The following is a 14,006-nucleotide window of genomic DNA, read 5'->3' on the forward strand; positions in this document are numbered from 1 at the left end:
AATGAGTTATATACAGTACACTGCCACAAACAAACTCCCTCCCTGCTCACGCAACGTGCCCCTTCAAGTAGTGTGGGTGTAGGAGTAAACGCCATCTTTCTCCTAATCAAAGAGTGCACAGATAGGGGGCAGCTGCAGATCCATGGCTCTGCGCCCTGCTTTTCTGAAAGACCTGTCAGCTGGTAGACACACTCACTCGCTCGCACCGTACCACATACAAACACACACACACACACTGACAAATAACATTCTTCAGTGTGAGACAGGGTTTGGCAGATCCATTTTCAGTTTGACATTCAAGTCACAAAAAGCTTTACTTTTTTAAGAACATGTAACTTAACAGCAGAGAAGTGCATCCATATCAAATGTAGGGCATTAAGTTATTAGTGAAGAGCCACTGGGTGTGTTCAGTGGTCACGGTGCCATTTGTTTGGATGGCACCTCGTATCTTCATGCCTCTATGACACTCAGTCCGTACATGTGTTGCAGAGAGTATGCAAAGAAGGTGATACTGTATATGTGTGTGTGTGTGTGAGAGAGAGAGTCATGGTATTGAAATGCTGATTAAACAAAATTAGATTGCATGTATCAGAGCAAGGATACACACTATTCATACTGCTTCAACATGTTACACATACACATATAACCTAAAAAAAATCAAAGATAGGAAAAAAAAGTTTTTCACTGACATAAAAAGGTATTATCAAATATACTGTCTGTTTAAATGTAACACCACATAATAACAGTAAAGCACAAATCCTATATTCTACATTGATTTATATTCTGTTTTGTTTTCCGCTGACAAAAGAAGCACAGAAGAAAACAGAAATGAAGGTTTAATCAAACTGTTAATTGGCTTTAAAAAGGCCCTGAAAACGTATTTTCTTAGCCCACTTCTAACTATGAGTGAAGCGCACACTATTTTCTGTGTCTGGATAATTTCATATTTGTTTCTGAATTTCTCTGTTCTCCTCTCACTAGTTTGAAAAAAATCTAACTTAAATATTGCACAGGATGTACAGACTTCAGTACCGTGCTAACAAAGCTAAACAAATAAAACCAGGAGACAAGTGACTTGCTTTACTGTTCCTTGACATTCCGGTATTACAGCCCTTTGAGATAGGCCAACGTTTTTTTTTGTTGAAGAAATTGACATCTACAAAACACTACAAACATCAGAATATGCTGCACTGTGTAGCCCTTATGTTCACATGACCTTCAATTCCATTAAAAATTCCAATATGGCATCAAAGTTCACTTATCACAGCATTTTTAAGACTTGGGAAAATATATGTGAGAGCTCAAGTCACCTCCACTGAATCAAAGGGAAATTCCATCATGGCTTGTTAAGCATTAGCCTCAACATAAGTCAAGTCCAGTTAGGCTCATTGGATTTTTCTCATTCCTTGGTATGCTAATTCAGAAGCAAGAGAATTTTAAGCGTAACCCCTGACTGGCCGACTGCGAAAGGAATCCACTTCTTATTGTAAGAGTTAAAGGGACTGAGTGCTGGCCTGAACCCTCAACAGCACGACCATAAGCCAAACACAAACACTAGACCAGTCTCTTAATACCATCAGATAAAAACGAAAACTTGGATCCAGAGGGGGCAGTTTCTCCTTCCTGCTGTGTTAAAAAGGCATTTCCTGTGGAATGGTACCGCTCTCCTCGCCAAGCAGAATAAGAAAGGGAAACTTTTAGTTCATCTTACAATAAGACTTGCTGAGGCTGTGTGTTGCTCTAAACCCACAATATCATCCAGACAGACAAGGTATGCAAAAACAGTCTGGAAATAAGGAATGCATCTACACCCGCAAACGAATGAAAGAATGAATACATGAATGAATGAATGAGGGGCCTATCCTCTTCTCTAGGCTGTTTTCACTTTCATTCATTGGCAAGTGTTTGCTTCCCACATATCCTATCCCTGATCCTTGAAGTCTGACTTCAGAGAGTTTAAAAATTCCAGGTCAATCCAGGGTCCTCACTGATCTGCATTAGCTTTGAATTGGAACAATTGTAAGTGTGTTTACGTGCATTAGAGAGAGAGAGACCTACTACTTTAATGGTACCAGTGATTGAGGATAGGGGTAAATGTGTGTTACAGAGAAAATGTACTGTATCACTGAATTCAGGGGCCATAAGTGGAAGGTAGAACAGCAATCTTTCCCTCTGGACTCAACCATTGACACCTTCTGTATAAAAGAGGGGTGTTCTTACAGTGGGGCTTATAAAACATTTATTGGGCCTGGATCAATGGCAGCTGGGGTGTGTGTATACGTGTGAGACTATCAATTTTCATTAAAGGTAGAGCAACTAGTAAAGGAGATAGAGTGTCACGTTATTGTGAATTCAGCAAAGGGGGAGGCACAAGGGAGGACTGTGTGAATGCTTTTCAAAAGCCTGCACAGGATGAAACGCTTTTGAGGAGTTTTATAGCCTCTGTGAACCACTTGGCAAATGTCCTCAAAGCAGAGCAAGTGGGTGTGACTGTGCAGCAGAGACACAGACACACAGCACTAATGTCAAATGCAATGGCATTGCCAAAAAGCTGGAAAAACATTAATTGCCCCCAAACTTTGTTATTACACAAGTTGACTGAAAGGATTTAAACTGGACTCAAATGCCAATACTATTAAATTATACTAACAATAGTATAACATTTATTGGGCCTGGACATTAAAGCCTTGTGTAGTGTTGCAATAAACACAATAATAAACCAATTCTCCCAATGAAGAGTTCATTTACAACTTAATTAGGTCATTTATCAAGCACAAATGGTACATTTTTTGTATTCCCAATGTTTTGAATTTCGGAATTTGTTGTGTTTTATCCGGTTTATATCATCTTTGGATTATGGACATAAAAGTGCAATTTGAAGATGTCAATTTATGATCTGGGAGTGACTATTTGGACTATGCTCTGATATTTTATAGTCTAAACAAGAAATCAATTTATAAAAATGTAAGTAAGAATGGACTCACAGTAGTATTTTACATGGCAAAGTGTAATGATTTAATGCAATCAAATCGGTGATAGCAGTGACATATATGGTTAAAAAAACCTTCCTGCCTTCCAGGCTATCTGAATTAAATCTGTGTGAGCAATAAACAGAATAAGATGCAAATGCCTATGTGTGTCTCAGTATGGCACCTGCTGTTCACTGTGAGGTCTTTCTTACCACCCACCATCTCCCGTTTAAATAAACAGTGATTATCTGTAGAACAGGTTATCAACACAACAATTTCAATGCATAGGTGGATACTTGTACGCACAGGCATATTTTTGAACAGCTGGGAAAGCAAGAACCCCAGATAGTGCTGTTAAGATGCAACAAGTGCAACCTGACCCCGTTGAGACCTTCAAGCACTGCAGCCTACTTAAAGGCTGTGTAACCACACATTTCTGGCAATGTAATCAACAGAACCCTTCCGCTTACAAATGGCTGGGCTATTCTTGTCATAATCTCTACATTTCCCATCTTTACAGAAGCACAAACACAGCAGATTCTGTTATATGTGAGCTTGGGACCCAATGAGTGTGTGTGATCAAAAAGAAGTTAAAACAGGTTTGTACACAAGTTCGCTGTTCTGTCTGATCTATGATCAATTTTGATCAACAATGCTTTCAATGCAACTTTTGGTTGCCAGCTTTTCGTTCTCAGGGGTTTGATTACACCAGAAAAGAGCGAATAGTCTTTCACCTCCTGCAGAAAGAACCTCCTCTTCACCTCCCCCATTTTCAACCCCTCCCTGTGCTCCCAATGGGAGCTGTAGCCACCCTGACACACACACACACACACACACACACACACACACACACACACACACACACACACACACACACACACACACACACACACACACACACACACACACACACACACACACACACACACACACACACACACACACACACACACACACACACACACACACACACACACACACACACACACACACACACACACACACACACACACACACACACACACACACACACACACACACACACAAAAAGGCGCACACACAAACACAAACCAATATCCCCACTGGGGTGACCAGTGGGAAAGCTACAGGGTGTAGGATAGCAAAGCCACTGTAACTCTGCTGTCTTTATTTGACAGCCTGGTCTCTGAACCTGCGGGGAACGGTCAGGAATTTGACTCATTGTTCTCCGCTGAGCAGCTCCATTGTGGGAATTCACAGCACCCTGGCACAATGGTCTCTGGCGGGACCAGGCCGTGCTGTAATTAGAAAGAAAGAAAAAGCTCCTCTCTGCGACTGCTAAGCTATCCTCTAATGCATGACTTCACAGGACAACAAAGCCTGTACACACACTCTGGGCTGGCCCTTCCAATGGGAACTGGGGAAAGGAGATACACAATGGTGCTCCACATCTCTCCATCAAGCGTGTTGTGTCCTCATCTGAGAACAGTATAGGATGTTACAGCTTGCTATGAGAAGCTTCACTCTTTGTCTTATAGTTGCTTTGAATCAATTGTTTTTTTTCTGATAGCAGGGCAAAGATATGCATTATTGTGCCACGTTTCAAAATACGGGCAGTTGCTCCAAGATATTCATGCGGACTGCAACTGAAACTGCACTGGAGATACGTTTGGATACAGAGTATGAATATCAGCTTAACTGGCTTTGACCCTGTGGGACCAGTGTTTTAATCTTATCATTGCTTCCTCCAGCTAACAAAGAGTGTTTCACTTCATGTACCCTAATCTTAAAAACAGACAACTACAAAATGGCAGTGACGTGCCCCGAGTGGGCTTCCTAAGTGAGAAAAAGCAGCTGAGGTTAGTCCCTGCATAGGCAGACAAAAGCTGCTCTGTCTCTTACAGGGTGATGGATGATGACTGATGAGAGAAAAGGGGGTCAAAGTTCGCAGGGCTGTCGTGGTTGAAGCACATCAGCAACTATGAGTGCCAACCCCTGGGCTCAGTTAATCCTTAACTCTAGCAGCACACAGCCCCTGTCACGTTGTTGGTACCCTGTCAGATTCCCAAGTTTGAGGGGGCTTGGGGGTTGGGATAGCTTGGTTGCAATTGACTGGAGCAAGGTGAGAGGTGATGTCTGGAGGCGAAGCAGAGCAGAGCAGAGGAGTGCAGGAGGTTATGAGAGGTACTTTGGCTGTCGCATGACCTGATACATGATGACTTCTGGTCATAAACAGATCAGTGGAGAGAGGAAAACGAGATAGAGAGAGAGGAATATTAGAGAAAGAGTGCTGCAGGCACATTAGAGATTGTCTTTGCAAACCTGCATCAACCAAACCAGCGGTTGCTCAAGCTTCAAAAAAGGGCGTAGAGAAAAAAACTAAAAAAAACTGCTTTCCTGGGTCACTGAGTTTGCAACCTGAAGCATCATTTGTTTTCTTGTAAGATGTCCTGTACATACAGTTAGGACATCAAACATTTTACTACTGTTTACTCATAGCTGAGTTTAACATACTGTTGTGCCGCAGGGCCTGCAGGCCGACATGCCCTTAAAACTGAGGTTTCTAGGTATTAGCAGTACATAGGTGGGAAACCCAGGACAACAAATTCCAGTATTAACCAGGATACTGAACGATGTAAAAATGTTTTACTATCTTTGATTGATTTTATATTTTAGTGCTTGCAATAGACCTAATGACAGAAATCTTGTTATCGTAGAAAAAGCACAGATGTCACCAATAACATTAAAGCAGAAGTCCTGCATTTTTCTTAAAAGTGCTTATTCGCCTTCTGGGGGAGTTATATGAGAAAATTGATAACCCTTTCAAGTCTGTCCATTAATTATAATCAATAATCTTGCCTCACTGCAAGAGGGTTCCTGGTTATAATTCTGTGTGTTCTTAGTTTGCATGTTCTCCCTGTGTCTGCGTGACTTCCTGCCACAGTCCGAAGACATGCACGTGTTAGGTTAATTGATGACTCTAAATTGCCCATGGGTGTAAATGTTAGTGTGAATGGTTGTCTGTCTCTGTCTGTCTCTATGTGCCCTGCGATAGACTGCCGTCCTGTCCAGGGTGTCCCCGCCTGGGACAAGCGGCTGCAGATGATGGATGGATGATGACGACGGCAACAGCTTGTGTCCTTGTTAACTTCCAGTCAGTAGATATTATTCACATTCATTGCAACAGCAAAAAAACTGGGACATATTTACAATGTTTATGTTTACAACTGTGAAATGGTCTAATCACTAGAAGCCTGGTAGCTTAGCCTAACAGTGCACAAATACTTGAAACAGGGTGAAACGGCCAGTCTGGCTCTGTCAAATTATAACAAAACTGTAACTATTTCTTGGCAGTTGTAAGTGTTGGTAGGCTGATTTTGTTACCATTTGACAGAGCCAGGCTGGCGGTTTCCCCATTTCCAGTCTTTGTGCTAAGCTAAGTTATCCATTTCTTTAATGATGGATCTGCTCCATTAAGGTGAGTCATGAAGCCATGCATGCCAATGAGCAAGCATGCACAATACCAGGGTTGTGGAAGTGAACACCTAACTGTAATGCAGCATTAATAAAGGGTACTAATTACACCTGTGCTCTTCCTGCCATGCCTGCTGTTAAATCTCCTAATGTATCGTCTTCATGTAGTCGTGACTTGTACACTTAACACTGCGTTTAGACGGTTAACTATTTATAGCCAATAATGCCGGGAAAGACGTCTAAAATATGGGCTCTCTATGAAAAGAACCAGAATGACCCCAAGAAAGTCAAATCTAAACTTTGCAAGAAAAACTTTGTCTATCACTCGTCCATGACAAACATGACCTACCACCTTAAAACATGCAAGTATCTTTAGCCTAGCTACCTGCCCGTATTCCCAAGGTCTTCTTGCTGATTTTTTCTGACACATTCAGAATTAGAATCTTAAATAATTCCCCGGTGTCATCAACAGGTAGAAGACTTATAGCAAGCGGCTGTGTGTACTTTTAAAAGTACATACTTGGGGGGGTATATACAGTATATATAGAATATGTGTCGATTAGTCGACTACTAAACTATTCACTCTAAATGACCACCACTGGTTGACCAAGAAAACCCTTGATCAGGGGCAGCCCTAGTAAAACACAGACAGATATTAAATTTATTTTTTTCACATCAGCACAGTGATGATTAAGGGCTGGTTTGTGAAGATGCAAGTAAACAGTCTATCTTTCCTGAAAAGAGTCAGTGTCAGTGATACTGTGTGCAGGTAAGCTAACCAATGCTCAAGTGTAGGACAGAGGCAGGGGTTGGAGCAATAACCTCTCAGGCAAACATAAACACTCATCATTCTCCAGCCAGTCCGCCGCCCGGCCACGCTGCAGCTCGTTACCACCAGCATAAACACCCACTAACAACAAAGACCTCAAAAATGTCTCAAAACCCCCCCCTCCTTCTCCTCTCAGTCCTGGTCTTGCTTCTCCACCCACCACAATCTTCAGTCTTTCCTGGCCCCTCCAATATTGTTGCGGTTCCGCCTGTTGACAAGTATCCCAAGATAGTCACAGTCTTTGTGTCTTGAAAGTGCACAATACAATAGTCTGTCACTTTTGGAATTGTTTTGGTTTTGTGTTCAACAGATTTAAACAAAATAGGTGTTAAATCAGACAGCAATAACTCGGTCCCTGAACTGACTGAACCTGCCAAAATAAAAAACAAATACAAAAATGAATAAATTACTCAAATAAATAAATTAAATGTAGGCATTGATTAACTGATCAAATGTGACAAATGGATATTTCTGTTTATATTAGCTTATTTATTTATTTCCCTTTCTATTAATTCCCATATTTATTTACTTTCCTATTCTCAGGCCATACTGTGTGGCATGAGTGTCACAACTGAAATGGGATGTTGCATAACAGACTGTGCTGTTGTGTGTCAAGGATTTCTAAAACACTCACTTTGCTACAACCTATACATCATTTCCTGAGGATAAAACTATAATTAGAGACTGTAGTTGTGTACAAAGAGACAGAAATGGAGAGAAAGCGGCAAAAAAGGCAGAGACAGAAAAAGACAAGGAAAGACAAAACAGAAAATGAGCACTTTTGAGAGGGGATATCCCTCAAACTTAACCCTGGGTTCAAAGTCACGAGACACACAAACAAGTCATAGGAAAAAAAACAGGCAACTCAGTTTAGTGCTTTCATCCCATCACATGCATGGTGTATGATCGGGGTGGCCCTACACACTGATTACAGAGCAATTTAGCTGCACCATAATGGCTGCCTATGGAAACCACAATTCAAATGAACAAGGTTTGGGGGAGGAAATGTGCCTCACTCATTTAGTTTGCCATGGGAATAGTGTGCTAGCACTGCATGGGGGCATATTTTTTTGCAGAGACAAACTCATCCATTGAGCTATTATGTTGTATGATGATGCTTTTATTTGGCTTTTAAGAAACAGAATGATATGACAGACAGAAACAGGCTGTAAATTAAAGATATATCGCCCCTCTGGCCAAAGTGTAGTACTTGCTCCATTCCTAATGTGGATCCCCATAAGCATCTTTGGATAAGAACCTGCTAATTGCCATAAATCTCCCAGAGGGTAAATCACTCCCATAAATCTTGTTAAAAAGCCTGGCTGAAAAAGTAGAAAGAAAGATCCCACTGCCAAGCCAAGCTGAGAATTTACTCGATCAAAACCGACAGCCGGTCCATCTTTGACCCTGGCACAGTGGAGTTCTGTTCCTCGGCCTGGCCTGTCCACACGCAAGTCTGAGCTTGCTGCCTGCTTCCTATCCAGGCTAAACCCTGCAGGAGTGGACTACCGGTGGTCGTAGCCTGAGTCACAAATGCTGCCAACATAGTTTACTAAACTGACAAGGGTAGATAAGGGAAGTGGGAAGAGGAGAGTGACCACAATCCAAGGATTTATAGCTTGCTTGTGTCCAGGTCAGGGGAAGAGGAGACATGGGTCAAAAAGATTGAGAGCATAATTTAGTCAATCCATCCTGTCTGTAGAAGACCAATATAACAACAAGACAAGACAAGACACTCCATTCAAAACACAAGACAACGAAGTCAGCTTTCCGCTAGAAAATCCTCAATAACAAATTTCACTTAATACGACTGAGAGGAGCGAATTAACGAACACATGAATGAATTACGCAACGAAAGACATCACAAGGCAGCCTACAGGCCGTGGGCAGCTGATCCCGTTTTCCCTGTTGTTAGGGGGGGCGTGTGGGGGAGGGTGAGTCATCTACAATGAAAGGTAGCAGTGAATGACAGTGTGTCGTCCGCAGGCCAGGACAGGGCGCCTGTGACGCAGCATTTAGACATTCACACACGCATTCACACACACTACATGTTGCGTTCTACTGACTCTCTCTCTCTCTGACTTTGGTGTTTTACACACACAAATCTTCCAGATCACAGAAACCCACTCCGCCCATTTCAAGGTGGGGTTTGTTTGTGCTCTTGCCAGCACCTGTTGTGGGTCTCCCTCACAGCCATGACATGTTAAAAAAAGGGACAGTCGTGTTCCTATAAATGATAAATGTGCTGTTGACTGAATAGGGTGCCACATACAAACAGATGAAGGGCAGGTCAGCAGCTTTTCCCAGTTGTCTGCACCAAACAAAAGGAAGGAATCAACAGAGTCTCCCATCATTGTTTCTCCAGGTCCAGGAGCCACCACTCCCTGCTTAAACAAATTCAAACCCCACATTTTGCTCTAACATACTTTGTATAACCTATTGAATTAAGATCAAGGGAACAAAATGGTTTTGTTTGAAACTTTCTAACTTTCAGTCTTGAGTCAAGACTGAAAGAGAGAGACAAGAGATTTGTCAAGCTTGAGCCTCTGCCAAAAAAACATGTGATTTTACGTTTAGTAGGTTCAGAGATTTCACAACAAATTCCAATTTGAGAAATCTCGTCACGGCCTGACCTGTATCCTGATAACTTACCTGCATGTTTCGATGCTTTACCTGTTGGGAGAGCGTATGAGAACAAACAACAAAAGTGTTTTTCTTGTGACCTGTGATGGGGAAGCCCAGAGGAAGAGGGACAAAGTGAAAAATGCCCGGTATGAATGACTTCACTGCTCTGTGATCATGGGGTTTTCTGTGACCTCCCTTGGTGAATTTCAACCATAACAAAATGAAAACAGAAGCTTGGCACAGTTGTGTCCCCTTATCAGCTTTATGACCTTTCCATAAAAAGTATGCACCTTTGTGTGCTGTACCTGCATGTAAAACCACACATAAAAATAACCACAAAGAAAGTATGGGGCTTCCCTTTAATCATCCAGGTGTTTTTAACATACACTTTTATCTATTCAAGGTGCCATGGTAATAGTGGGCCTCAGGGCTCATCAATCCTGTGAAAACAAACACCAACCAATTACAGCTGCCTTATCTATCAGCAGTCTGTAATGTAACAAGTAAACAGCAGAGTTGACAGACTCAGAGACACGTCACAGCAAGTGAAAACATGAACACAAGCATCAAGACCTACAAACAATAACAAGCCTCCATGCAAACCTTATTACATAGCCATGCCCAACACAATGTTGTTACATAAACATGGAATGCAAAATAAAAGTCAGTTCTCTTTGAATTTAACTAGAAGATTGCATTTCCTACAGTCAGGGGTGGCAATTTTAAACTGGGTGAATGGCTGGACAGGAATTCAGTCCATCTTTGTGGAGGACTGGGAAAATATGGACTAGTCTGAACATGTTCTAAACAAGCTCTGATCTGGCATCCATCCAAGTGCCCAGCTAAACCCAAAAGTGGCTAACAGTTCATAAAACTACAGATCACTTCATAATCATAATGACATTACACTCCATTAAAGTGTAAGCTGGTAGCAGGATGAAAGAGCTTTGTGTGTATTTGGTCAGTGATGGGGACCATCAACTCGACCGAGTTCATCATTTAAAATCCGTTAAAAGCAACTGGTGGCCCCAAATGCAATAAAGGACATGTGTGACCTGTTTTGACTGCTCATTCGCAGAGCTGCTGTTTTGGTTTGGAGAAAAAAAAAAGCCGTTGACTGCATTCCTCTCATGTTTTGTGGTTATTGGAGCATAACTGCATTAGCAGTGCTTTGATAATAATACCAACTCAGACATTCACTTCCTTTTTCCTTCACTGCAATAGTTTAAAATCACCTTAAAAGCACGGATCTGGTGCGGAAGCAAATCAAATATATCTAAAAAAAAAGTGTAAGGAAGCCTTCAGGCACAATCATGACACGCAATAAACCAGTGAGTGTGGGCAGGCGGACACATTTTACATCCCTGCACGAGAGGTCAGTCAGCATGTGACCTGTATTTGCACTTGCACCCGCTGTGCCACCTCAGGTTGGAGCTTTTATTTCTATGGCTTAAGCATGGTACTTCACAGGCCAATGCTCTTAGGGAAGAGCAGGGCCAAAAAGCTTGCAGGTCCTGCTAAGCTGAGATCATCTGGGAGATTTGCAATGCACATTTTCGATTTGAATGTAAAGCAAACTGGTCCAGCCCAGGTTGGCAGGCAATCAAGGTGACACTTGGTCTCCTGTCCTGGCACTGAGAGATAAACCGTTGGACATACATGCAAATACAAACGGATTCTAGTTTACTGATTAAAAAAAAAATCACCCCTGTAAAGTGCTTTACACATGAGGCATCATTACTATGTACTCTTCAAACACAATATTAATGCTGAATCCACTGTTTTGAAGCTCAAGTGAATAGCACCTTTCAATATATAAATATGTGAAGACCTTTAAATTGATTAAAACACAGACTTCTGTTTTGTCTTTGTCTCCTCATCGCTAGATTAGAACAATGACATTAAGTATTGATGAGTTCTCTCAAAGACCCCATGTGTCAGGGCGCGCTCACACTATCCTCCCGGACCGAGACCCGGACTTTAGGGTACTTGTCCCCCCTCCCTCTCCCCCCCGCGCCCCAGCCCCGTTTGTACTCACACTACCAGGGCCTCGGCCAATACTTCTTGCTGTCCATACGCCTTCAAGCCGTAACACGTCACACGCATTGATCGCGTGTGTGTGGCTTTGTTTACAAATCTTTCCATAGACCTCGGAGTTTTTGTGCATCTTGTCGACTGTTTTTGAATATTTTCATCCGACCAAATCTGCAGTAAACACAACGTGAACCTTTCACCACCATTGTTGTTGTTGTTAAATGTCCGCGCATGGTCCGTCCTTCTATTTACATGTCCGAACAGGCGGACATAACGCTACTGCCGTAGGGCTCGTGCTCGTGCTCGTACACGTGCGCACGCTCGTGCTCGTACATGTGCAAACGGCTCCGCTAAAGCCCACCTATTTCAAGCGGGCCGTGGCGGCCCAGCTGGCCCCAGTTGAGCGCGGAGCGGGTGCGCTCACACTACTTAAAGGTACTAGACTTTAGCTGAAAAACCGGTTTTGGCCGCGGCCAAAAGGATAGTGTGAGCACGCTGTCAGAGCACCTGAGGCTATAAGGCTGGGACACTGGGCCGTGTGAGAAACAGGCCGCAGAGGGGCCAACAGGAACGAAACCACAGCAATCCCTTTCAGTCACCTCTCCCCAGGGGGAATCCTCTTACAGCACTCAACTGAACCCTAAAGGCCATTTTCTATGGAAAGGTAACATGGTTATCTGCCCATCAATGGAACACAATGAGTCGATTTGAAAAGCTGAATGGCTGGATGACTGGAAACTGGTAACTGACAAAGACAGGAGTTTTAACTAAGGGATGTCAAAGGAAGATTGACTTTCAATTGAATAACTTATTCCAATTTGTTACTTTCTTGTTTTCGTGAAGCCACCAGAAGGGCCATACAGATTTCCGCTGCTCTTGAAGTCTGTGTTTGGATTAATTTAACACCTGTCCTCCCCGATGCATATACACGCAGCCTACAATGTAAGGGTTGCTAAAACGGATTAATGATGCCTGTGGAGGCTATCCAAACATAGAACTCCACTTGTCCGACAGCAACCGCACTAAAACAGAGGCAGTGAATGCCTTAAAAAGGGTGAAGTGTCTGCACAACGTCTATTCACACTCCAGTTTAGGAAGTCTCTCTTTTAGCCAGATAAGGATCACGGGCCATCATTGCCTACACCTCACTATCATCTCTATAGATAAGGCCGCTGAAGGTACCCATCATTGGAATCATTCAGCATGTGAGGACTCAGACGCAATGCTGTTACTTTTCCAAGCGCACACTTTGTCAAAGACAAAAGCACATTGAGCACGTTTGACACATCTCTGACAAGCTAATTGCCTCTTTGGCACTCTGATGCCATTTAAGAGGCCGGACACTGCCACAAACACCCTTGCTACTACTTTTACATTTCCATCCACATGACTTGATGAACACTTATTCAACCTACATCTGACCGCTCATATCAGATTTCTGGTTACGGGTAACATTCGTTCACACACACGTTGTATAGATGTGTGCCAAACAGAGGTGGCAGTTTGTCCTGCACTGTTGGCACTAGTCGGCCCTTGGCGGCACTTGAGGCATGAGATATATGTGAGCCTCTAGATCAGAAGGATTTTTTGCTCAAAATAAATCTATAACTAAAATCACATACCTAAAACATGTCCAGATACAGGGCCTTGAAATTTGATTAGCCAGTATAGTATTCAAGTAGGCTATAAATGCTGGAGGATATCCAGCGTGTACTGAACTGCAGAGTCTGGACTTGTTAAAGGGCTAGAAAAAATCCACTCAGCCAGACAGTTAGTTGTTCAGGTTTGCATGTTTGGGATGCCTTGTTAAATCTTGGCAGTCTTACTTCCAGTAACTACAAGCTGGACAAGTGGGGAGGGGAAAAAAAGTGTGTTTGGTAAATGAAAATGATTGAGCTGAGTTGGGGCTAAACATTCCCCCAACAGTGCCAGCCGTTCTCAGCTGAAGCATTGCCCATGTGGATTCAGGACTATATTTGGAAAATGACTGGCAGCATATGACTTAAACGTTTGACGTTGTGATCAAGTGTATGTGGGTCACTGTATTAATGTCACTTAATTTAATTTACAAAGTGTCACACAAGCCCTACATACAA

At 42.6% G+C, this 14,006-nt stretch overlaps 1 protein-coding gene across 1 annotated transcript in view; it reads right to left on the reverse strand.

Annotated features, from left to right (window-relative positions):
- The window catches only part of LOC310955135 (connector enhancer of kinase suppressor of ras 3-like), a 48,763-nt gene that overhangs the window by 31,745 nt on the left and 3,012 nt on the right, over positions 1-14,006 (reverse strand). The window lies entirely within an intron of this gene.

Source organism: Echiichthys vipera, assembly GCF_963691815.1.
Source record: "Echiichthys vipera genome assembly, chromosome: 12".
NCBI lineage: Eukaryota > Metazoa > Chordata > Actinopteri > Perciformes > Trachinidae > Echiichthys > Echiichthys vipera.